This window comes from Corvus cornix, chromosome 2, assembly GCF_000738735.6.
Source record: "Corvus cornix cornix isolate S_Up_H32 chromosome 2, ASM73873v5, whole genome shotgun sequence".
Lineage (NCBI taxonomy): Eukaryota > Metazoa > Chordata > Aves > Passeriformes > Corvidae > Corvus > Corvus cornix.
In genome coordinates, this window is record NC_046333.1 from 61,367,528 (window position 1) to 61,394,009 (window position 26,482).

General features: G+C 40.8%; 1 long non-coding RNA gene across 12 annotated transcripts in view; it reads left to right on the forward strand.

Moving 5' to 3' along the window:
* The window catches only part of LOC104691437, a 35,068-nt gene extending 12,542 nt beyond the window's left edge, over positions 1 to 22,526 (forward strand). For 6 of the 12 annotated variants that reach the window (XR_005601470.1, XR_752162.4, XR_005601472.1 and 3 more), the window contains one exon: positions 3,901 to 22,526. This is a non-coding gene — a long non-coding RNA (uncharacterized LOC104691437). The remainder of the gene's footprint in view (positions 1 to 3,900) is intronic. The other 6 variants (XR_005601471.1, XR_752163.4, XR_752165.4 and 3 more) reach the window with 3 other exon arrangements.
* Positions 22,527 to 26,482: the final 3,956 nt, after the last annotated feature.

Sequence of the window (26,482 nt, forward strand, 5' to 3'; positions counted from 1 at the left end):
CCAGCTTTGCCCTTTATTAGAAAGATAAACTAGATTCTTGAAGGATTTTTTTAGAGGGAGAAAGATTATTTAAAAGTCATATGATAGCGCTTTTAAAAAAAAATTTTGTGTAAGAGTGCTGGATGAGAAAATTTATTTAAAAGAGTTATCTGCTAGGGCTTGCAGCTTTAGAGAATTCTTGAAAAAACTTTTTTGTCAGTTTTAAATTTGATGGGAATCTGCTTATTGGGAAGGGAGTCTGTATCTGCTCAGGATTATTTTATTAAGTTATTAAGAGGTAGTTTTACTTAGGGTGCCCTCCTTGACTATTGCTACATAATACCTTCTTTGATGGTTGAAGTGGTAAAGCAAGCACATTAACTTTTTGATGCATTATAATTAATGTTTAATACATTATGTTTTGTTTGGGGCAGGGGCACCCCTGTGGAACTGATAGCTGTGCAATAATCACTGCTACAGAAAGCAGGGGAGTGCCTGGAGCGCCACATCCAGCTCTGGGGTCCCCAGACAGGAAGGACATCAACCTGTTGGAGAGAGTCCAGATGAGGCCCAACACAATGATCAGAGAGCTGGAGCATGTCCCCAGTGAGGAAAGGCTGAGAGAATCGGGATTGTTCAGCCTGGAGAAGAGAAGGCTTTGGGGTGGACTAATTGTGGCCTTCCAGTACCTGAAGGGAACCTGCAAAAAAGGGCATGTAGTGAAAGGACAAAGGGAAATGGCTTCAAACTGAAAGAGAGTAGGTTTAGATTAGGTATTAGGAAAAACTTCTTGACTGTGAGGGTGGTGAGGCACTGGAACAGGTTGCCCAGAGAAGATGTGGATGCCCCTCCCCTGAAAGTACTCAGGTCTAGGTTGGAGGAGGCTTTGAACGACCTGGTCCAGTGAAAGGTGTCTCTGCAGTTCACAGAGGGTTTGAAGCTAGATGGTCTTTAGGGTTCCTTCCAACGAAGCCATTCTATGATTCTATGATATGTAAATAGTGGCTTCAAGAAGTAAATTGTTTGATATTTCTGTCATAAGAGTTTATTTTCTTTACCCACAATTCACTGTATTTTTAGAAATATTTGAAACATCATAAACTTGCAGGCCTTCACTGCAGCAGGGTGCAACCAAGTGATCATTTTAACTTGACAAGATTAATTTTAAAACAGTTCTTTCCCTTAATACACCTCTTTCTTTTGTCCTAGCTGTAGCTAGTAAGAGTATTTGTCAAACCGGGACAAAGATTCGTTATTAGTCTTTCCTCTTTAGAGAATGATACACTTTTTGTGTTGATAAAGGAAAAGGATTTGCAAAGTGCCTGACAAAGAGAAACATCACAGAAAGTAGAACATGTAGTAGAGGATAACACTACCCTACTGATTTTAATCTCATAGAGGTGTTGGGCTAATTAAGAAAGAATTAAACTACACATGACAGATACCAGTCACATTGCTTCATATACTGCTGGAGGATACACAGGACCATAGGGGTGATGAAAGCAAGAACGTACAGGAAAAATGAAATACAATTGCTGCATCCAAGTACGGTGGGTTTGGCATACTTGTTTGACAAGATGTTCTTTTGCACAGCATAATTTTGTTATTAATACAGATTCTATATGGAAAAATATTTGTTAAGTGATTTAATATAGGCTGGGGGTGGGGGGCAAAGAAGAACAGAGAATCACCCTTCAGCAGGTATTTACATGGCGAATGCTTGTATTACTATCTTAATACAAAATAAGAGTTTCTCCTTTTGTGCAGTACTTTCTGGCGCCATTTTGTAATTAAAATCAATAATAATTTCCCAAGCTGAGAAAATTTATGTTTCTCTGAGAAGCTGACCTCATCAATAAGTTAATACTGTTTGGCACTTATAGGGAGAAGCATCCAGAAAATATTTTCTGTGTAAAACAGAAGGGGTTTTTTCCTCAGTTATTTTCATTAAATGTGTTAGCTTCTTTGCCATTAGATTTCTTGGAGCTCTGATTCAGGGCAAAATAGATCTGTTGTTTCCTGAAAGAAAATTAATTAGTATGGAGATGGTAAGGTAACTTTGGTGAAATAAATCTGTTTTAAGAGGGTTAAGGTGGAGGTAAAACAGAAGGATATGATAAGTTTCAATTTCACATTGTAAGAAGTGCCATGTTAATTCAAGAGAAAAGGTAGAACAAAAATCCACTCTGCGGATTAGGAGCTGTGCACCAGCATGGATGCTGCTGGGCCATGCAGGCTAATGCAGGCACATGGCAGCTGATGGGACAGACCCCTGTGCCTTGCTCCAGCACTGACTCCAGCTTCCCCTTCAGTCTGGGATGGGAGTGGTTTAAAATGACATGGTCTACAATGGTATAGTCTTATAATATGAGGGTTTTGGCAACTTGGTCCTGCTTCAGAGTAGTTTAATGCTGAGAGCAACTCTATAGCTGATGAGGATTTTTCTGTCTTTCAACTGACCCCTTAAAATCAGGTGTTTCACGGCATATTTTGTGTAGATGACTGGAGTGTTGCATGCAAATAGTTGGCGACTTGTGGTTTCAGAGAAGGCAGTGTGTGTACTGTGCACAGCCTGTGTGACTACTGAAATGATACAGCGAGCCACAAATGTGCTCCCAGTTTCAATGCCCACACATTTCCTGCTTCTTCACACACAGAACTGCAATAGGCAGGGCTGGTTTAGGAGGCTCTTTGGGATCTTAGCAGAGCAAGTATTTCCCCACTGGAGTCGGGAAGTGAAAGAAACTGTACCAATTGGGAGCCAAACAGCAGCAATGCAGGACCTATGGCAAGATGCTGCAGCTCATGAAGGTTTGTAATACCATAGGTTACTGTAATTATTAAAGAAACAGGAAATAAATAATCAATTCCTCCCTTATAAGCACTTTATATACGAGATGTGCAAAATGGTGGAGTTGAAAGGGAGATAAGGCTGTTCACACTCTCTGCCCGAGCTGGATGTGGGTTACTCCCTTTCAGGTGTGTGGTCTAAGCTTCAGGTGATGGGAGTGGTTCCATGTTTTTTGAAGTTTTACTTTTTCTTCTTTTTTCATCTTCCTCTTGGCATATCTCAGGCCTTTCCCATGAGCAGTGTCAGTAGCAAAGATTGAGCAGATGTCTCACAGTGCTGTTCCCATTTTGCTACCACAGTATTACATACACTGGGTCACCAAGCTTTCTTTTTGCCTGTTCCCCTCTCTGTCTAAGCCTCAGCTGAACAGTCTGTTCATTTAAAAAACACTATCAAACCCCAAAACCCCCACAAAATTGCCCTCAGAAATCCCCTGCAAGTTCACTTCCAAATTTGAAGCTGCTCTTTCTTTTTCTTCCAATTCTGAGACTTTATCTTCAACTTTGTTGAGTCTTTGCAGGCTTTGTGTCACTTGCAGAGTCCTAGAAGGTGGATTACTGTACATTAAGAATAGACTCTTAGAGGCTTCCAGTGTGACTATCCAGGTTAAAAGTCCTTCTAACAAACTTAATCAGTTTAATCATTTAAAAAAAAAGAAACTTTCAAACCATTTTGCCTTCAATAGCAGAAAAAACCCCCAGCAAAACAGACACCCTGAGAAAATGAAAACAGCAAATCCACTTGTTATTAAAAAGTAAAAAATGTTAACAGAAAAGGTATATTTAAAGTAATATTTATGAGTGCTATACACATGAACATTGAACATATATTCCCTTAAAATAATCTAGTGAGGAAATAATACTACCATTTGCATTTCACTTTTGCACATAGATTTATTAAGATAATATATGTATCTTCTTGTTTGATGAGCCATTGCTTTGTCTCTGTCTCAGCCTGTCCAAGATGTATGAATATTGACTAATGTACACCCCATGGTGTATTATTGCTTACTTGAAGCATAATACTGCATGACCTTGTTTTTTCTCTTAATTATATTTTTCCCCTTGTAGGAAAGTAAGTTTACTCACTCTGAATCATGCCAAACCGCATAATTTGGAAAGGAATATTGTGGCTCTACTTGGAAAGTACTAATTGGGCTCCAGCCATCACTGGGAAAGCTGTATAGTCTTTTATTATTTTAACTGGCCAAATGCCCTTTGTTACCACATTAACAGTCTCCCTATGGTGCATGTAACTTTGATATTATTTTCACTTTTAAGCTAAATTTGACCAGATGAAAGACACAAACCCTCCAATTTTGAAATAAAAAATAGCATGTTTTGTTAATCCTGCATTTCAGAAGGAAAGTCTGTGAAAACGATAACCTTTGTCTGCTGGCCAAAATTTTGTTCAATAAACCCATCCTGCCAGCTGTTCTCATTGGCAAGAGGAAAGATAATGTTTTGGTATCTTTAATATCTCCATTTTGAGCCGAAGTTTTGCTTGTGCCATCATTTAAATCATGCATGTTAACGTCAGTCTGGCAAACAATACTGCACTTTATAAAAAGACCTCAGTTTGGATGGTTTCACTGCAGTGTTGCAATAAAGCTGCTTCAGACTACCACATACAGCTTCGGTCACTCACTGCCTATGGACTCTTGCAGGCTCTCTGGACTCTGCTGCTGAGGAACTGCTTTCAAAGTCCTAAAGAAGACACTGAAAGAGATATAAAGGTGCACTGTAGTCCAGTGTCACTAGGAGCTAAAGGCACAAAACATCTCAAAAGACTGGGCTCTCACTCACATGCCTTTGGACCTCATCTCTCGAAGCAGACTGGACAAGGACCAGCTTGGTGACTAAGATCCAGACCCCAGCAGATGAGGAGGGATGGCCAGACAGAAACACTGGCATTTCTAAGAGACAAAATGTGGTCACCTAAAGCTCTAGGCCTAGACAGATACACTTCCCACACTAAGAATATCTGAATCAACATGCGCATAGGGAATGCTCTCTCTCCAGATCCATCTTTGACTACAAGTTTTAATTTCTGCTGGAACATAAAGGGTGCTCTCATCAAGTTTAAGAGCATTTAAGAATGTCTTTCTCAGTTTACAGGTAACCTGAAGCCAGAGTGGTTACAGGATCCCACACCTTGGCAGAGGATTATTTCTGCACATGTTTCGAGACAGCTCAGTACTAAAAACTTACAAGGGGAGGAAAAAAAATTATGATCCTGCAAAAATTTGCTTGGGTCTTGTCCTGAAAGAGTATGCTTGAGGTTGCTCAAAAAAACACAGATCCCTTGAAGGTTTCAAAGATTTCTTAAAGCCTTCAATGAGCACAAGCAAATTGATTGGGATAAAAGTAGGTCTCAAGTCTTTGCCTGTCTAGACATAAAGCCTCTTTCACTAAAATGAAGCATGAGGGAAGACAAGAAAGTCTCATAAAACAAGAATTTCATTCATTTGTGCATTACTATAATTATACTACTGTCTTAAATGCTCTCAGGTTGATGGTCCTTGTGACCTTCCCAGTATGTTTCAAAAAGGGGGACAGTGCAACCTTGCAAAATCTGAAACAGAACTGAGCCCTCCCTGAACCTTATTGGCTCCTTTATAGCCTTCTACTTGTATTTGACAGTGTAGGGCACATTCCAAAGAAAATGAGCATAGTTCCTATGTCCTGCTCACCTACTGCTGTTGTAACACCTTGATGTAAAAGCTAATAACAAAATAGAGGGTGCATTTTGTTAGCAGGCCCAACCCAATAACCATGCTAATGATAGCGCAGTTATACTTGGGATGCAAGTTTTCATTTAAGTACATCTCCCCTGGCATCTCCAGTATGTGATTTTTGAAAAAAAAAAGTATTTTTTCAACTTTTAATTTCCTCCAGAAGCATATAATCATTCAATACCTTTTCCTCTCCTTCAGGTTAGCTTTCATCACCTCAGATACAGCTACAAGTACTTATTTGAAGTTTTCTTGCCTGCTGAACTGCCAGAGCCTTTCAGAGTACATTTCAGGTAAGGTAAATCCATCAATCAAGTGCAAAAGCACCAGGGAAACACACTTTAAAATGACAAATACTTTTAGGTAGCACTCTCTCAAATTACTTCCTCAAATTTGGCTTTTTGCAGTTAGCATGCCTCATGCACCAGCCTGCCCGCTCCCCATATGTCTCTATGTTATTATTAATGTCTACTGCAGTTCCACAAAGGTGTTCTGGGTGGAACTTGGCCCAGAGACCTTGGTCAGAGGGAAACTGTAAACCCTGGCCTCTCTGGAAGGCCAGTGTTCCTACGCCCCTGCTCCAAACCCTGCAGTGGGTGGCTGAGCACCCTGGGCAGCGTTGTCCCAAGCAGCACAACAGGACAGCTCCCGGGACATGGCCAGGAAACATGCCAGGCTCAGCCCTGCAGGTTGAGTTACTGACACTTGCCAGCTGCTCCTTGTGTGGAAGAACTTCGACACCTTCCTCTTGCCTTATAAATACAGGTATTGTAAATAATACAATTATGCCAATAAATAAAGGTAGTGAGTTGAGAGAAAAAGACACGTTCCATTTTTAAACATCAGTCAGAACAACTTGAAAAAGGTAGATGATCGCATCATCTTAAATGAAAGGAAAAGTAATTGGGGAAAAAAAATCCACAGCCACAGTACGTGAAGCAGACCATGAAAGCCATCTGACCTGTCATGTGAATCCTTCTGTATGAAAGAACTATGTTAACAATAACTGTAATGAAATTAGACTTATTATGCATGCATGAGCAATAAACCTCCCCCAGAAAATCTACTACAGTAGTAATCAAGGTTAAGAAAAAGAAAGTGGAAGCTTGTAAAAGATGTATCAAAAGTGACAAGCCCAAGAGGAAGATACCTCCCAGAAGTTCAAGGCCTCAGAGAAGGCACTTTCGAAAAAGCTGCTGTGGTTACAGAAGTAGTTTTTTACCAAAGATTACATCCCTCACAAAGTTTAAGGTGAAAATAAGCCCTAATAAATCACATGCCCAAAAAGACATTGACAGCCATCAAAAACTTGTAGCTAATACTTTTCTGTAGCAAGCAAGACACCTGTCGAAGAATGTTGTAGTAGATTGCTAAGATATAAAAGGAGCACACAGGAGAGAGAAGGTCATGCCAGTGAGCTGCAGGAATTCTTTGCATCCCTGTTTGCTATAAACTCAAGGACGTTCCCTTGTTGGAAGCCCATTATACAGCATATATTGGAGAGATCACTGAAAATTATATAACTGTTTCTAAGAAAGAGAAAATAGAAGAAATAGAAAACTAAGTTGTAGCAATTTCAAAGGATAACGAAAACTAGGATTAGTTTGGCAAAGAGAAGTCAAAGAAGTGAACTCTCTAAAATCATGAGTAGCAAAGACAGGTCAAATAGGGAATGGAACTTTTTTGTATCATGGGAGGCAGTGAACAAGGATGCATCAAATCATTAGCTGTTTGAAAACAAATGAAACCAAAAGCATTTCTTCATACAGCATGGTGGTAACCTTGAACCTCTTTGCCACAAAATGCTGTGGTTTACAGAATTTGGCATGAGTTAAAGATCTCCTGGACAAACTCATCCATCAGTACTTGTTAAATAGAAAGTCTCTACCTCTGACTTTGGAAGTCAGATTGCTAGAAGTTCAGAACACAAGGCAGGTAGCTATCACTACATGATTGTTGTTTTATAATAATCTTTAGTAATTATCCTCCATTTTTGACCACTTTTCATCACTCTTGGAGCCAGAATACCTGGCTAGATGGACTAGCCTGGCTAGATGAACCTAGATGGTTCAGCCTGAGCCAGAACAGCCCTTCTTACATCCTGCTTTTGAAGTAGCCTCTGCAGTCTGTGAGGAGTCCTCCATGGATTCACTTGAGTTAAACTGTATAACAAGATAACAAGAGTCAGATAAAGGATTCCAAACAGAATTAAGACTGAAAATACTAAGTAGATTTTGCTAAGAGAGCAGGATCACCAAGTAATGTAAAGAAAAGGTAAAGCAGAATTAAACTTGCATATATTCTGTAACTCTCAGAGTAAAAAATGACACCACACATGAGGAGACAGAAAATAATTCTTCATGCCTGCAAAAGAGAAAAATATTCCCTTCCTCCCAGCTGGTGAAATGGCAAGAAAATTGTAATGTGTCCTTAAACTGAAAGAAACTTAATTCTCAGGTCAAAACTTTGTCAACACAAGTTAAAAAAAAAACAGCAAAAAACCCCCTCTGCAAATGGACAAATAAGTATACATTGAAAATGAAAAATATATTAATATACAGAAGTGCAAAACCAATAGAAACTTAACATTATCTGCCTTTTTTTATAAAAAAACCCCCTGAGGTAATATAGCTATGTAACCCAATAAAATGGTCTTGGTCATGTCAGTCCTCTGTCATGGAAAATGTTTAAATACAAAATGTTCTTTCATATTCGTTCTGTTAAAGAAATCCTTACACAGTGTGAATTACTCGGGATTCACCCACTTCTGCAGATCTATAACAAGGCACAGCAGCTGAGAGCCCACCCAGAACATTCCATGTTGGCTGACACAGCAAAATTGGAAATCCAGCCTGACAAAGCAGTTTTCAGTGACCTCATTGCACATGAGACTGTCAATTGACCATTAACTGAGCTTTCCATGCACCAACCTCTACCAAAAGGGAGAGAGGAAAGAGAAGCAATGGTGCGGGGTCTGCAGTCCCCCTTTCCTGCAGCCCTTTTCTCACAGGGGGTATTCTAGGATCTACACAGTACAGCGACGAAGTGAGGCCAGGAAGCTGTGGGACCTGCAGCTTTCATTTCCATGGATCGTTTTCAGTACAAGCCTCAGCTGAAACCTGTTCCCTTTTTCCCATACACTCAAGAAAATATCCCTGATGGTACATGCTTCTTCTACAATTCTTCACAGTGAGACTTAAATTGCTCACCTCTAGTTGTCCCACCTAAACTTTCTTTCACTCCAATTTCTAGGTCAAATAACTGCGTCAAGTAATTTAAACTTTATAATTCATAGGAAACACTTTGCTTTGAACTAAAATGAATTTTTTTTTTTTGCATTTTCAACCACTGAAATAAAACTGCAGTCATTTAGCAAACATCATAACCTGAAGTTAGCCAGCAATTTCTTTCATGACATACACTGAGAGAGAATTTTGCTTTTGTAATGCAATTCCCTAATGATCCATAGTGAACACAATAGGTTGCTTTCTGTATAACCTTGAGAAAAATACAAAAGGTATTTTGTTATTGTATGAGATATGTAAACATGAAAAAGTTTCCTGTTGTTTTAAGGAATGACTTCTGTAAGCAGTTATCCATAGTACATCTAAATTAAATAGCCACATTAGAAGGAAGAGAAGCCATTTTGTATTCAGTCATTAAACAGAATCAGGAACAGTTGCTAAAATAATGTATCCCCATTATTCATTACTATTATGCTTCACTTGTAGGAATAGATACCTGATAAGAATTGTACCAGAACTAAAGCTGCTAATGAATGATTAAAGACTAGGCAGCAGATGTGAAGGACAAGTAGAACAAGAATACCTCATTCCTTTTTTTTCCTGAGTACACTTATGTGTTCTCCTTCATTCTCCTCTACTAAGTTTTGGTTTCAGATCTCTACCATATAATGGGCTGAACTAGGATGGGATTTGGACTCTTTCCAACCTTGCGGAAAGCTGTCTTTCTTAAACTGTGACAAAATAATCAAAAACTTGACAAATTTTATTAACTACTACTACTACTACTACTATTAATGTCCTAAATGTCAATAGAAATACTTCATTTAGATGATTTTCAAAGCATTTCAACTATACTTATGTCTTATAACTAGAAGCCATTTTCGGGAAAACCATAATTTTTAATTTGATGTGTCAAAATCTTGCTTTATAAAAAACTAATTTTTCATGGCCTTGAAATCTGATTTGACCTACTTCTGACAAAGTTTTGGCTAAGAAAAATAGAGGCATTTTTGGATGAAACTCATTTTGTCAAAAAGCTCCAAGCTAACTTTGCTGTCTGTGACAGTCTGTACAAATATCACAAGAAACTTCTGGTATACGCAACGGCTTAATCAGCTGGAACTTGAATAACACGCAGACACGTATCTAACTGATCCCCAGCTGACTAGGAAATCTGTGTCCCATATGCTGTTTAAAAAGGGAGGTCGTAAAATTTAATTAGACAGGAGAAAGAATTGGAGCTTGGTTTCCCGGGATCTTTGTTTATTTGTTTGTTTTTAAAATCATCATTCAATGTTTAAAAAAATTTATATGCCTATTCAAACTCCATATATTCACCTAATCCACAGATTGCTCCTGCTTACAAGGTTTGTCATGTACTACCTAAATTCACTGAGAATTTTATTTGCATCCCAAGAATTCAGGTCACAGAGAAACCACCTTGAGAACCCAGGAGATGAGTAAACCCATTATGGACACACATGCTAGATTGCCTGGGAAATTAGCATGCAGTCATTTATACCACAAATGAATGCTTCACCAAATCAGTGTCTTTCAGTCATAGCTGTCAGCAGACTCCTCGTTTTTTTCTTCTTCCTAGTGAAACGGCTCAGGTTTAGGTAGCAAATCAAAACTCCCTGACTCTTCATAGGTAAATTTGCACAGATCTTTCGTAAAAAGCTCACAGACCTCCTGAATCCATGGACTACATGGAGAAAGCAGCACTAGCACCAGTGCTACAAACTTCTTTCCACATAGAAACTCTTCACAATGCACAAAGACTGTGAAGTACCTTTACACTGCTTTCAAAAAAATCCATCTATTTCTAGTGCAGCGACTTTCTGGTTACAAACACAGACCTGTGTTTCTAAGTGACCTGTCCAAGTGACAACGGGAGATCTTTGGGTTATGATTAGAAAGCAGATTGATTATCTAGTCACATAGTCCTGTGTTTTCTGGTTCCAATTCTGGGGATTTTACCCAACCACATTGAGAAAATTTTCCTCCTGCTAAATGAAGAATTGTGCTGGTGGTGCAAAATAGAAATGTTGCTACATTTCTTGGGCGTAATGAAGTGCTCGTGGCACCAGCAGAGACTTCGACTTTATACTTAAGCCTTATTAAGGCTTAGTTAGCTTTTAGGGTGGTAGGAGAGCAAGCAAAGAGCCTGATGTGCTCTGCCAGAGCAGCTTTATCAAGCCCTGCAGTGGCAGTCCAGGGGATTACCAGCTGCAGCTGCCTGCCTTCGGCAGGGCGGGATGCCAGCCCTCAGCTGCTCCCCTTGCTCTCGTGACTGCAGAACGTGTACAAACACAGTTGGGTCTCCTCATGTCATCTGCACTTAAAAAGCAAGAGGAAAATGCAGGGCCTGGAAAAGACCATCTCCCTGATGGCAGGGCACAAACAGCTAGCTGTCCTCTAGCAAATCTAACCACAGTCATCCCTGCACTGAACCGGGTGTGAGAGTCAGTTCAGGCTAAAAATAATCAGATCGTTTTGGGGAGTGTGGCAGGGCAGGATCCAGGTTGTTGGCCCCATAAACAATTTTACAAGAGCTAAAGGAGGGCATAGGCTGGGAATGAGCAGCTGGGGGCTGTTAAGATGTCATTGTCAGTGAAGGGCACCGCTTCCCTGAATTTTCACTGTAACAGAGCTTGAGTGTTCAGATAATCAGCCACGACATCTGAGATACGGGAGCAGATGGGCCAATACCTGCTTAGAGTGCTCTAGTTTGAGTCACTGAAAAGGACATCTGTCTCTGCTCTCAGGCTGGGTGCCTCAGTGACCCCACTGCAGCTGGGGAGCATCTTCTGTGTGTTTATGAGTGGGTATTTCTCAGAAGCCTGTACTCTGAGTGCTATTTTGAATGAATTTTCACAAGGCAGCCAAAACCCCTCCTGCTGTTAAAATGTACTGAATATTGAGCCCTTGTTGCAACACATGAAGGTACCACAGCTCCCCAGAGCAACAGCTGCAAGAATGTTTTTAAGATGCCAAGCCCAGCAACCTTTTCCCTTAGCCTTGTTCAACAAAATAATACAGTATCTGAAACTTTTCACTCTGAGGCACACAAGTTTTTGAGACTTCAGCCTTCAGAATGAAAATTTAGCATAGTTAGTGACATCTGAAAGCTGAATTTCAGAAGACAAATACTGGACACCTGTGGCTACATTATCCTTAAATCTAAAAACTTGCCCTGTCTTTTTCCTTGTATCAAACTCCAGGCCCATCACGTTTTTGTCAGTAACACTTGGGACAGCATACAACACTAAAAGCATATAGAAGTGACTAATATGAAAGGGCTGAGTAAAAGGCACTAAAAAACTAAACCAGAAATAAATCATTGCTTAAGAATTATTGTTTTATTTGCTTGTCATTAAACATCTGTTCATAGGCACTGCAAACGTTCCACTTTGTGCCTGGGCTTAATAGTGTCAACTTTGCAGAGATGCCTTCTTCCTCCTCATTGTTTTCACTTGGTTTCTAGGGCAAACAAAACCCTCTTTTTTTTTTTTTAAGTCCTTTAATAAATTAAAGCTGTTATAGAGACAGAAGTAAATAACTGCACAGTATGGAAATTTTTATCCAGCAAGCCTCAGAGCATAACAAAGGTCACTATATGCACCGTATCAAACTCTTTCTTGCTCCCTTTGTGCCCCCCACTCCACATCACTCCAGTAATCCCCAGAACTCTGTGGTGACTGAGTAGAATTTGAAGTCAAGTTTTGTCCTGAAAAAATGTAGAGCTAGCCGTCCTCTTCCTCCCCTCTCCCTGTCATCTGCTGACATTTCCAGATGACAGTGTACTGAATCCGAACTGTTTCTTTTGCTGGGAATGCCATCTGTGAGGTGGCAGCTGGGGTGGGAGGGAAGGCACATAGCAAATGAACAGTGATAAATATAGACAGTAGACTAAATTAGGGGAAGTTCCACTTCTTTCCAGTGTTATGGATCTTTGCACGCTTCCATTAAGTGGATACAGCTTCTCTTTAACTGGTGTTTGAACATCTGGGTTGTTTAGCAAGAGAGCAAAGTCGAAATATTGGAATAGAGATGTCAAACAAGTCAGTTTGGGAAAAATGCAAAAACTACTGAAATTTCCTAAGTCATTTATGGTTCCACTCCATTTCTATCATGTTACACTATCCTGGAACTAGCAAGATGAGTGTACATATTGTCAAAAGGAATATGTCATAAATCATCCAAAATGAAAAATCAGTGAACATCTGAAGGTCATACTTCTTGCAGAGAAAAGATAACACCAATGACCAGATCATTGACAACTGAACATGAATTCTACAAAAAAAATGGTGGCATAACATTTTAATTTCTCATTTTAATATTCAAAAGATTACATTTGAATCACCTTTTTTGCTGCATCACAGAAAGAATAACTCAATAATTAAAACCCCATATTAAGGCATTGAGTTCTGTAAATAAGATGATGGCAGAGGAAATTCTACACACTAAAATTTTGTTCATATCTCTTCCCTAGAAGATTGCTAACAGCATCATGCCTACACAGAGACACAGAAGGCTAAGGTGGGAAGGGACCTCTGGAGATCTTCAGGTCCAACCCCTCTCAAAGCAGGGTCCAAAAGGTAGCAGGTTGCTCAGGGCCATATTCAGTTGCATACTGAACTCTCTCCAAAGACACAGACTCCACTTCCTATTTGACTCAGTGTTTGATTACCCCCATGGGACAAAAGTTTCTTCTTCTGTTTAATGGAATTCCCTTTGTTTCAATTTGTGCCCACTGCCTCTTACCCTTCCCTGGATACCAGTGAGAAGGGACCAGTTGTGTTCTTCTTTGCACCCTCCTGTATTTATAGACATGGATAAGATCCCACCTAAGCCATCTCTTCTCAAGGATAACATATTAATAAATATTAGTAAAACATTAATAAAATATGTAAATATATACGTTTACTTTGGAATCACTTCAGGAATATCTGCCCTGATTTATCCATGGTTTTCACACTGAATTCAGCTTCCAAGATACCTTTTAGGCAAGTGCCATTGTTGTTAGGAGTTTTATGAACTGGAGAAGGAGACATTATTTCAGCAACGTTGTATCCTTTCCAACTAAATATACCTAGGTAAGTAATTTGGTAAGACATTCTTCTCTTCCTTTCAGTGTTCAATTAGAACATTTCAACTTTTTTTATCTCACTCCTGGGGTTTTTCTAAAGTTCATTAATTTTAACAGCAAACAATCACAAGAAGTGAGCTCAGGCCTTGAGCAGCTCTACAGCCTACAGCTGCACTACACCAGGAGGAACTAAACCACACAGAAGCCTTTTAGTGCATTTTAATTTACAGAAGTTGGATTCACATCCCAAATTCACTTGTTTTACCTTAACTTTCTTGGCTGACTTTATTTAGCATTGCCTGGAAGTAAAGGTCCTATACTCAGTGCTGCAGTTCTACATACACAAGACTTGAAGAGAAGGAAAGGATATGTCATACCAGCAAACAAACTTAGCTGATGTTGGTTCGCTTCAGCAGAATCTGTGTAATCAAAAGTGTAAAACTACATACACATGTCAGTTGTAATAAGCTTGTCACTCTATCCACTCTTCAGATTTCCTAAAAATGCAGTCCACTGTGGCAGTAATATTTACCTGTAGTGCAAGATAAGACTTTTTCTGTTACGATAATGCACAGACATCTTATATCTTCATTTAGGCATCAGATCTTTTAAAGCTGATACCCCATGCTGATAAACAGGGTTCTCAATGGACAGCATGAAGTTCATATCACCAGCAGTACATATCTCCTCTGGGTGTGGGAAACCACACAGTAGCTACCTGTATAGGTTGCAGTTCCATGTTTCCCCTTCAGGTGACAAGCCAGCTCCCTCCTCCCTGCTGGTAGAGCTGTCCTCACTTTATCCTTGCACCACTGAGTGACATTTCTGCATGGTTGCCCACCAAAAAACCACAAGGTGTCTGCTGCTGGGTTGGATTCCTGATGCCTTACCACACCGAAACACTTCAGTGACCGTGGTCAGCCAGCACCCAGCCAAGCCACAGCGTCAAGAGCTGACTGTCTTTGCACTCTGAATGACACTCTTGGAACTTTCCAAAGGTATTGGGAAAGTGAGCAGAAGTGTTCTGGTTTAAAAATGGGTCCCCAATGCTCAGAGAACCAGCTGAAACAAGGGGACATGCTATTAACTGAGCCAATTGCAAGCATCAGTCATATTCTAAACATGTATTATTATGTGTAATCGTCCTCTCCAGTGTCCATGATGGATTGGTAAACAAAGGTGAGCTAACATGCATCACATAAAAATTAAGAATAGTCCACACCTCCAGTTTTCAATGGGGGATATATTACAACCATTCTGATAACTCCTGTGGGTTCACTTTCTGGCCTTGGTGGAGCAGTTTTCTTTGTCCTTCTCGGTTTACCTTAAAATCTTTCAGTTTGATTAAGAACTTACAATTTTTCTTGAGGAAGAACCTGGAACCAGAGGTCATCTGCAATAAATTCAGAAAAGGTTTTTCACCACTTCCAGTGAGTGGCTCACAGAACAGTAAAGAAAGCACAAGCAGATTATTATGATATTTTAAGAATATTCAATCCCATTGCTTTGCATAAAATTCTACAGAAATTCTTAAGGTGTCAAGTAAGCGTCTGAATTGTATTTAAATAAAATTAACCTTACAAAACCACTGTGTTCTTAGTCTAATAATTTTTCAGGTATCTTGATATTTAAGACCTCTCCCCATGAAAAAATCAAATACACTCATAAAAATATAAAGTTTATTGACCCATTTAAGGTTATGTATGAAAATGGAGAAACTACATGACTTCTGAGAGTGAAGTAGAGAGAGAACCATTTGAGTGAACTGCTTCTTATTCCTGAATGGTTCATGCAGCTCATATACTCCCAAAACCAGAAATGGAGTCAATATAATGCATGAGGATCAGATTTTGATCATCCAAGGCCATTTATACCACATCAGAGAACTTCAGCAGGCATTTACACAAACTCCACAGTCACCTTCAATATCGTAATTCAAATTTGCATCAGAAAACCTGCAAGAAAGCAGGAGTACTATGTATATCCTAGTTTTCTTGAACTCTTTTCTGACACAAAAGCTTTGGTGCTCAGCAAACACTTTCCTGTATTTTGCTATTTGTGGATTTATTTCTTTTAAGTGGCAGGTACTATACATCTGTTTTGCTCTAAAAGAAATATTTGCCAATTCAGAAATGGAGTGATGGTTGAGCTGGGTAACTAGCTTAATAATGAGGAGGTTTGGTAACAAAGCAACTTACTGAAATGGCCACAGAGATTTTCATTGAGGTCCCAAGGGACTTTGTGCCTCCTCTCCTGTAGGAACCTCTCATGGATGATCCAGTCTCCACCTCAACCATCCAAAGTTACTTAGTTCTAACTAAAATGATGTATGCAGAGGATAACTGTGAGAATGACAATCTTAAAAAGAGGCAAATTGTAATTTTAGTTGTGAAGAATGAGCCTACTTTTGAACATCTTACGGGAGCAGTATAGCACTGCTTCTTACACAGCATCCCTCCCCACCAGCATTTTCTGTGCTGGAGTAAAATAAAGCAGCTGGAGTAGGATGACAGTTTGCTTCCCTTCTGATAGTGGTGCTTGAGAAACATCCGTGTTTCCTGGGATGGGTTACACGGGTACATGGTAGCACAGCGGCCACTGCAGACACACAAGAAGAGAACAGTCCAAGGAAACCAAATGCTTCAGCCTGACTCTTCCTGGCCTTCCTGGCTCTGACCTCCGTGTGTACAGTGCAGCCCTCACACAGATACATGTAAAGCAGTTTTTTGTGTTAAAGGAATCCATTAGAGATGGATTTGAACTTTTGTTCAGCCTCCTGCCACCAATGTGCACTGTGATCACACAGAGAACATAGCCCACTTGTCTCCATTTTCTTCCTTCATGAGCCAGAAAGTGAATATGATGTGCTAGTAGTAGTTCAGAATTGGTCAAACTGGTGAATGAATAAGCTTTTAAGCTAATGAATAAGTTGTCATTCAAACACTGATTTTTTTAAATATCCTTTTCCATTGCTTAGTAAGCCTTGATAAATAGGTGCACCAGAAACCAGTATATGCTAGAAATTACATCGAAGATGAAATCACCACTTTGTCAGGAGGGAAAAAGTTTACACAGAAAAAGGATAAATAAGGTGAAAGAGAAAGGATGGCAGTATGAACAACAGGGGAAAAAACCCAACAGTGAGACATAAGTGCTGTGGTTCAAACTATTTTCTCTGTTGTTCTCTTGGGAGAACATTCAGTGAACCTGGGCAGAAATGCCTTTTATTGCCACCTAAACGTCTTCTGAGGTTTCCCCTCCAGCACGTGGAGAGGAATGGAGTCCTCTGAGAGGCAGTGAGAGCAGAAGTTTGGGTAGGTGCACTAAACACTGCCTGGAGGAACCTTCTCCTTCACACACTACTGAAAATTAGGACACTGTCTGGCTAAGTGAAGTACTTCACCTTGGGTGTTCCACATTAAAAAGACTCTTTAGCATTTTAAAAGGGAAGATAGAGGTGTTACCTGAGTATAATTATTATAGAATCCTGGAAATTCAAATTCTTGTTTTTACACATATTCATTCATGCAAATGTGGAACTTGACCCAGAAATTTTATTCAGGTGAGTAATCTGCCTTTGACTTCAGTGGGATTCTACTATATATGAACAGAGCAATCAAGCCAGGTTTTGCACTTGCAGTCACCTCCATTTATCTTCAAGGGGGACTGTTGAGTTGTAAAAATGCCCAAATCATGCCAATTTGTCCAGACGAGATATCAAGTCTCCTTTTTAATATTCAGCTTCAGCAATATGGAAAGCAACACTGCCAAATACTCCATAACCATTTTACTGCGATTACTCACATTTTGATTAGAAAATTCTCATTTCACATGGGTGTTGTCACCTGCCCTGTGCTAGATACATCATGTCTGCTGTGCAGTTAATTACACAAACACTGAAAAATGAGTTTATGACCTGGAATGGAGTTTTGATAAACTCATCTGGAGACATACCTGAAACACAACCCAGGAGAATCTTGAACAGATTCAAATGATTTATGCATATACAATAGCACACACAGCCTCCAAACAAGCTGAAGACCTGCCAGGAGCAGAAGTAGTTCAATATCTGGTTTGAAATGAAGAATGTAGAAGAGACCATAATTGAGGAATGAGGCACTGAATCCTGCAGCAGTGGGAAGGTAAGAAGAATGCTAATAATTTGGGAGATTTACAGCATCTGTGTACTTTCTGATGGGCAAAAGGGCGAGGAAGGGACACAGAACCAGAATGGTGAGGACAACAGATATGGAAAGCTTCACATCAACAGTGCTCTGCTGTTTTCTTACTTAAGTAATTAATACTTGGCCTTCTGAGCCACAGGTCTAATTCGTCTATCACTCTGTAACAAGAGCAACCCTACCACCTCTCCTATTTTGCCTCCTGTCCTGCACAGGCTGACCGCTGACTGTCCCACTGGCTCAGCTGCCCGTGAGTGAGATCAGGTCAATGCTCCGGCTCTACCGGGGCTGAGGCTGTGGCTCCAAATGTCAGCAAAGCTGAGGCAGCAACCAGCTGCCGCAACAAGGAGTGTCCCCACATCTCACTTGCTGTCACCTTCTCCCTACCACCAGCCGTGGTCCTTATCTGGCCCCTGGGTGAACTGGTGCAGGTAGAGGGACATCACAAGCCAACCCTCCTCAGAGAGGCAGTTGTCAGTGTGGTGTTGGCTTAGTCAAGCCAGTCATTAAACAGCAGCAAGCACAAACCATTGCTAAAAGCTCTCTGAGTGTCTTTTCACATGTGGGCTAGAAAAGTGGGGGGCTGTGGTATTGCTGCAGCAACCACGAGACCTGAAATAACCAGTATGGTGAGCACCATTCTGAAAACACATTCCCTTATTCCTTGGAGCAAATACATTGGGTGCCTCATACCAAAAAAGAAATAAACTAAACAAACCAAAACAGTAGGTTAGGAGCTGGAAAACAAAACCAGCTAAACATAAATAAATCATGGACATCTTGCAATATAGTAAAATACTTAGGCATTGTCATCTGTTGCTTATTACAGTTTCATTTACATTGGAATTTTCTTTGTTTTCCTGCAACAGTTGTGTTACTGTATTATTTTAAAACTAGTCAGTAATGTGAATAGAAGAGTCTATCTATGCATTATTCTGGCCAATATTACATTATACTGTGTAAGAAATGAGAGTTAAATCAATTTTAATGCACCATTTTAATAAGATGACAACCACAGTTCTCGATTGCAATTATGGAGAAAATTACAATTTCATTGGTACTGCTTAATATTAAGAATACAAAATTTACCTTGATGAACAGTTCATTGTGTAAGATGAACCCAAGCTATTTTTCTTTTAAATAGTGTCTTGGCTTGTTTTATTTCTTAACTTTGACTGTTCAATAAAGGCATAAAGAGTTTACAGGTAGGGTATACAGAAATGGGCTGACTGGTTCGACATCAAATTCCTGTACAGTGATTTGAGAAAAAAACATTAATTTTGAAGCAGCTCTGGAGGCTGAGTATAGAGACTATTAAACATAAGTTTTATATATGCAGAAAAATTGCTTTTGCATGAATTCACTTTTAAAATGTTAATATATGCATAAGAAAATTGTGTTTCTTAATCTCTGAAGAAACACTTACCACTAGGAACCACTTAATTCTTTTCCTGTGCTTGATTTATTAGCTTATGAAATTATGGTAATAGTTTGCATGTTAATGGTTTTGGGGCTCAAATGACCTGATTTTAATAATGAAGTAATTTATGCAGTAAATGTAATCAGCATCTATGAATCTCACTTAAAAGAACATATCAGTGATTACCTATGCTAAAAACAAATGACTGTCAGCATGGTATACACTGTATGTTATGACAGGCAACCAGGATGTGTTCAGCTCAGCACACCCTTTAGGCTGTCTGGGTTCTGCTCTGACAAACACCACTGAGGCTGGAAACTGCAGCTCTAACAACTGTTCACAGATCTTCCACTGCAGACTGACTTCCTCTATTAGTCATCTTCTAAGGAAAAGGACAAGGATAGGAGATGGGCATCATCAGAACTGAAGTCTAAGCTGGAACCTGAAGGAATTCCTCCATGCATAGAAGAGTCCTGTGGCACAGAGACCTCACACATCTGGACGAAGCGGGTTGCAGGAAGAGAGGAAAGTGTTTGTTTAGGGAAGAACTTGTAAGTTTTATGAATTACAAGAAAAAGGAGACTTTTATTAAGGATTTGACCTGCATGGCATATAAAAGATGCAACCCCCTGCAACATTTGGTAAGCCTATGTCAAATGGATCCATCACAAGGATTCTTTCCTAAAACATCTGTATTTACAGACCTGCTCACTGTCAGGATGTATATGAACCATGCCTCTGTTTCCTTGTGTCATTAACAGTGTTGCTCCCCAACATGAGCAGAAATACGAGACTGGGCTTTGAAAAGCAAACAGCAATGCTCTCTTTGCAGTAAGGCAAACTTGTGTTTTGATAACCTGCTGAACAGTGAGATTCATTTTGGTATAAAAGATTCAAAAATACATTACTAGCTGCCAAATATGATCTAACTGTTCAAACACACAGACAGAAGCGGAGGGAGGTCAGATTGGACATTAGCCAAAATGTATAAAGTCAGTGGAAGAAATCCCATTGATTCAGCAGAGATGGATCATTCGTTCACCAAAGAAATCTCTAAGGGCCAGAAGTCCTCACCACTTCCAAGGACCCAAACTGAACAACTACGTTTTGTAATTAATAAATACTTGGCATGCAGCACCTCAAGTATGATACAAAACTGTCTTCAAACACCATTTCCAGAGCTGCACATTTTCAAATCAAAAAGGTGTTCTGTTCTAGAGTATGGCTAATGCTCTCTATTCCAGAATTCAGACTGTTAGCTTTATGAAATTTATGTCATATCCTAACGGGGAAAACAAGCAAAAGGACAAGATACTTTAGCATTTTTAGACTTTTATTATCTCAGTCATAGGCTCCATGTAAGCCCAAGGAAGGTATGGATCATGCAACAGAAGTCCTTCAAATCTTGCTCCTTCCCATGACTGTGTATTCAGGTGCTGAGTAGGGCCTCCCAGAACCTCACTAAGGAGCCGTGGGAGTGAAGGCAACCTAAAGCCAAGGCTGCTGCCTGCACGGCAGCTTCAGAGAATGGCGAAGCTAACCCTCCCCGTTAGCCCTGGATAGGGACTGGACACGGCAACACGACACCTGATAAAAGCGTCCCTGCAGAGGCAGAGACAGAGACAGGGCTTATTCTTCAAGCGGCAAAATCCCCAGCTCTGAGGAGCCCCGGCTCAGCTGAACTCCGCTGGTGTAATCAGAGCAAACCTGATCCAAGGCTGTGTGTTTGCTTAGGACGCGGATGCCGTGCACGCTGTTACCATGGCACCGTGACAGCTTAGTGAGCTGTCGCCCGTCACCCGAGTCGCTGTTACCCGGGCACACGCGGCCGCCCTGCCCCCGCTCCCCGGAGAGAGGAGCTTGTGCCGGCTCCGGGAGAGGCTCATCCATGAGCCCTGGCTGCTCCGAGCTGCCTGCTCCGGCCCTCTCGCAGGCCCAGACATCCCTGTCTCGCCAAACAGGATTTCTGGAGGTGAAATTTCCCCTCCTCCATTTCCCTGTGTTGTGCCTGGAGGACATTCCCCTGACAAGAGGGACCTGCTGTCGGCGGCAGAGGCAGGGTCAGGAAGGCGGAAAATAAAAGGAGAAATTTCAAAGTTCAGACAGTTTTCTTGGCAGACTGTGACAGCTCAAAGGGGTAAGGATCTGTCTGATGTTTACTTGGAAATCCAACAAGAATAGCTTGCCGCTGACAAACTACGCTCACAAGCACAAGCCCAAGCCGCAGAGCCCCGGCACTGGTTCACGCTTCCCATGGGACACACACTCAGACACCCGGACAGCCAGCACCTGCCTTTCAAAAACAAACGGGAAAATCCCGGCATGCTCCGTCTCCCCTGCTTGTGGGAATCTCAGCCTCCCTGGCTGGGTCAGGACGGGGGGCCCTGTGGTTTCCCTGGCTGGGAGAGGAAAGGGAGTGCTGCCATAAGGGCCCTCTGCTCCCAGACAAAGGCTGGGTGCTGGGAAAGCGGCAGCATCCCCTGCCTGGCATTCTGGCTGAGAGCTTTCCACAAGCAAAGGGGAATGGAGGCTCACATTTGTAGGGGGAAGAGTGTGAAATCTGCAAGGAAGAGCCAGGGGAACTGTAGTGCTTCCTCATCTGCTATGCCTTGGGTAGGAAGGCACATGTAACCATGGCTGCTTAGCTGCAGCATGGAAGGCTGGGATACTGGCATTTATCTCCAAGCATTGAAACACAGTATTTACAGATGGACTAATTTGCTCTGGGTATAACACTGCACCTCCAGAAAATAGCTTGGTAGAAACCAGTTTTGTATTTACTTATCTGCGTTAAAGCAGAACAGAAATATACCACAACATGCACAAAATGTTAGGTGATTTGAAGCTATCAATTTGTTCACTAGCTGGCTTAAATAACAGCAGACTGTTAGCACAACCATCTTTGTTTCACGCTAGTATTGTATCTTACATCGTGTCTTGATTTAATATCAGGCTTTAAATAATCTGGGCAATAATTTGTTTCCCTATATACTTGTTTTATCCTCAATAAATAAGCCTATGTTCTAACGATGCCTGTAGTTTCTAAAATGTAATCAGCAATAATATTTATTGCTTTTTTGTGTGCCCATCCAGAAAAAGAAAATTGTTGCCAGAATAACGCTGAGAACAATAACACGATGCAAATGTGCACCCTATTCTTGCAGCTTGCATGCTTCACTCAAGAATCATGTCAGCTCGTGGGGAAGTAGTGGGAAACCTGACCAAATGAGGAGTTCTGATTTGTGTTCCAGGCATCTTTTTGCTGGATTTGTCACAACTAATGCCCTTTTGCTTGTCTCTCTTCACATGCTAGAAATGTACATAGGCCACAACGGGAAATCTACAGATTTGGTAAAAAAATTGCCGTGATTTCAAAAACAGGTGAGAAGAACAGCATATTGCAAGCTGAGAGGAGAATAAAAATATGAGATTCAATGTATTCATGATTTCACAAACAAAAAGGAGAGAAAAAGCCCATCTTCTAGTAACTGAATACCCTGATAATGCCTAGAAATGGTTAACCATAGAGATACGAGGTTTTGCACATCTCTGCCTCTTTCACTCCCCACTCCCACTCCTGAATCTAACATCTCCTGCCTCCTTCAGTGCTGTTTCACGGCTCTGTGACTCCTCTCCTCCTCCTGTGACCTGCCTCTCAGAGCATCTTTCTTGCTCCCCCCTCCCCAGCAGAGCAGCCCCAGGACAGGGTGACCTCTCCCTTGGGATCTTTTGTCTCATGGTCTCAGACAGCGCGGAGTGACAGGGAGCAGGAGTGACAGTGAGCAGGATCCCCACCCCAGCGCCTCCCTAATCAAGCAGCGCTCACACAGCTCACATGCCTGCCTGCAGGCTTCTTTCTTTAATGTGACATTGATCATCATGACACAAAATGGTCACAGATATCACTTCCTAAAATTCAGGAATGTGACAGCTAGAGACAGAATCGCTAGTCTATGGCCTGAAGACTATACGGATTATTCAGGTCAGGATAAATCAGGATGGATATTTGCCCTACTTCCATATTCTAGCTATTAATAACCAAAAGCACGCCAGATTGTGGCTTGTTCTGTGCGACTGCACAAGGGAGCAACGCACCCTCCCCCACGCCTCCACATACACAAGCACAGACGAATATTTTTGGCTTACATTCGAAAGCCATTCGCAAACCCAGCCCCTGAGCTCAGAGTAAAGCCCTGAGCACATGGAGGCCCTCCTTCACCAGGCAAGAAAGGGAAGCCAAAGCACGCTGAAAAAAGATACGGGAGACCTCTCCTGGTCTACTGCCCCAGAAACCCTGAAGAATGCAAGCTGCTGCTCTCCTCTGTTTTCTTCAAGGCACAGCACAGTTCAGTCAGTCAGGGCTCACCCCTTTTCCCAAGTACACTGCCACAAAATGAATGTGCTCTTGAGAAGGTAGAGCAGCTACCTAGGGAAGCACAGCCACACTGCTCCTGGCAAGATTTCTGTCCACCACACCTATACAGGATTTCAGTAGGAAGAAGCAGCACTTCCTCCCCAATACTGAAAAGGAGAGACCATACAGCTACAGAATTAAATTAAGTTGCACCTTCCCCAGCTTTAAAATAGCAAGTGAATTATCCTCCCTATTTAGTCAGCAGTCACCTTTTAGGAAGATGCAAGGCAGAAATTGCACAGTGTCTCTTTGCAGAATACTAGCTTTTGAGAGCCACCTTTAAAATTTTGGAAGATCAAGCCTCAGAAGCCTGTAGCTCTGCTACTTTTAAAATAGTCTTTCAAGAGCCAGCTTTTGCTTTTGGTTGCAAAGGGGGAAAATAGAGATATTTTTCAGATCACTGACATGGAAGAAAAACTGCCCTGACAGCTGAGACAACTTCCCTGAATAGGATCCCTCTGCTCTTGGGAGTTGGAAAGCTACTCTCTGCCATCCCTTTTGGGGCACTTATGCAATCTGCTCTAGCAACTGGTGCCAGTTCAGTTCAACTACAGACCAGACTCTCTGGACTGTCTAAATGCCATTCCCTGGATTTGCCTAGGAATAAAGCCTTTATACTTCTCCCAACCACCATATTCATGGTCTGTTACTGTAAACCATTATGGCTACTCCCAGACCATAAAATGCCACTGGTTCCCATTTTAATTCCAAAAAGACAGCTCTTAAGCAGCAACTGCAGCACATGGCAATTAGGCAGCACTAGATGAACTGTCTTCTGTGTTTCTAGACACTACTCCATATTTTATTTATCAGTTAAAAGCCAAGCAAAGTAACAATAACAAGAGTAGGTGCAGTGCCAAGAGCAGCACACAAGCCTCAACAACACTCATTTTCCCTCTCCTGCTTCTCCCGCTCTTGACTCTGATCTTAGTTAACACGAAGCCTCAGTGACTGCAGTTCATAATCCTTGCATCTTTGGTCCTCTGCTGAGCAGAGTGCTCGTATTTCTATGCAGTTTCAAACAGGCTCTTCCTGCTCAGCTCATTTAATAACTTGATTTGCTAGATCTCTATGCATTATTTGGCACAGAGCATAATAAGCAGGTGCCAAGTCCTATCTTGAGTTACTTTTCCAGAGATTCTTTAAGCTGGGGAAATAAAAAGTGCCCTTCACTTTATTTCAGTAAGAAAACTTATTTTTTTTCTGCTTCCTTTGATTCTAATCATAATATTATCCTGGACAGAGACATCTTCAAATAAATACTGGTCAGAGGTTTCCTGAGGACCTGAACAGAGAAATGTTAATAAAATAACAGAAAGCACACTCTAGTCTCCCCTCTGCATTGGATTGTTCAGCTAAAGCAACTGTATTTTTGCTTATGAAGGTACAAGTTGGTCTAAATCATCCAGAGCAGTCCAGGAATCTAGATGTGCTGATAATTGCTCAATCACTTAGTGATTAACACAGGTATCTCTATTTCCAGGAGTACTTATGGAGCTTCCCCACTGAAAACAAGAAGAAAAATCTCCAGGCTTGTTATGTTGAAAGGTCAGCAAGGAAATGAGAGACAGTTTGGGAAAGAAGAAAAGATGTGTAGCACTCCCATATTACCAATAGAATTTTAAATGGACTTTAAGGATATAGGTAAATGGGAAAAAATTTAATATTTCCTTCTTTTTGCATCCCTGCTAAAAGAAAAAACAATAACCTGGGTCACTGGCCTTTCTAAATTCAGGGAGTCAAACATATCATTAAGGATGGCAGAGGGAACAAACCCTCTGAGGAAGCACAGAGAAAAGACAATAGAGAGAGCAAGGAAATAGATGGAGTCCAAAGGTTTTGAATTGAGCTAATCTATGAGCAGAGATAGAAGGTGAGAGGGAGATTTCTCTTCTTCTTGCTTGTCCCTATCAGTCAAAACCTGAAGCAGGAGATCTGATGTACCCTTCCTTCATGGCTCAATAGCTATGATAGAATATGGTCCTCCTTTTCAGACCTAAGTTATATTAGTCAAGAATGACTGCTGGGTTGACAGCTGGGACAGCTTGTAACATGGAAAAAAAAACTTTGGAGAGAGAATAAGGAAAAATGGGATTATGTACACTTAGAAGTGAGATTCAAATATGGGAAAAGCTTACTCTTGAGCTGCAGTCAGTGTCTATTTACTGTAAGTGCTTATTGCTATATTGGATCCCACATTGTAATTAGCAATTGAAGCATCAAATGATGGAAGTTTGATTTCATTTGCAAACATACATATATGTGTATATATATGTACATATTTACACAAGATGATGTCTCATCAATGCAAAATACAAAGGCTTAACAAATTGTGCAATTATACAGTTCCTGCACATTTTCTGCTACTTTTCATATAGTATTTGAACATGGCTCACCATGCTATCAACATCTTTTCGTTATTTAAATGTTTAAGCTGCTAATTATCATATTTATTTCATTATAGAACAATGAGATTTCATGGCCTCTTATAAAAGATACAAATATAAAATTGACATTGTATGAGAGGACGTTTTATTCAAATACAATACTGGCTTTGTGGACAACA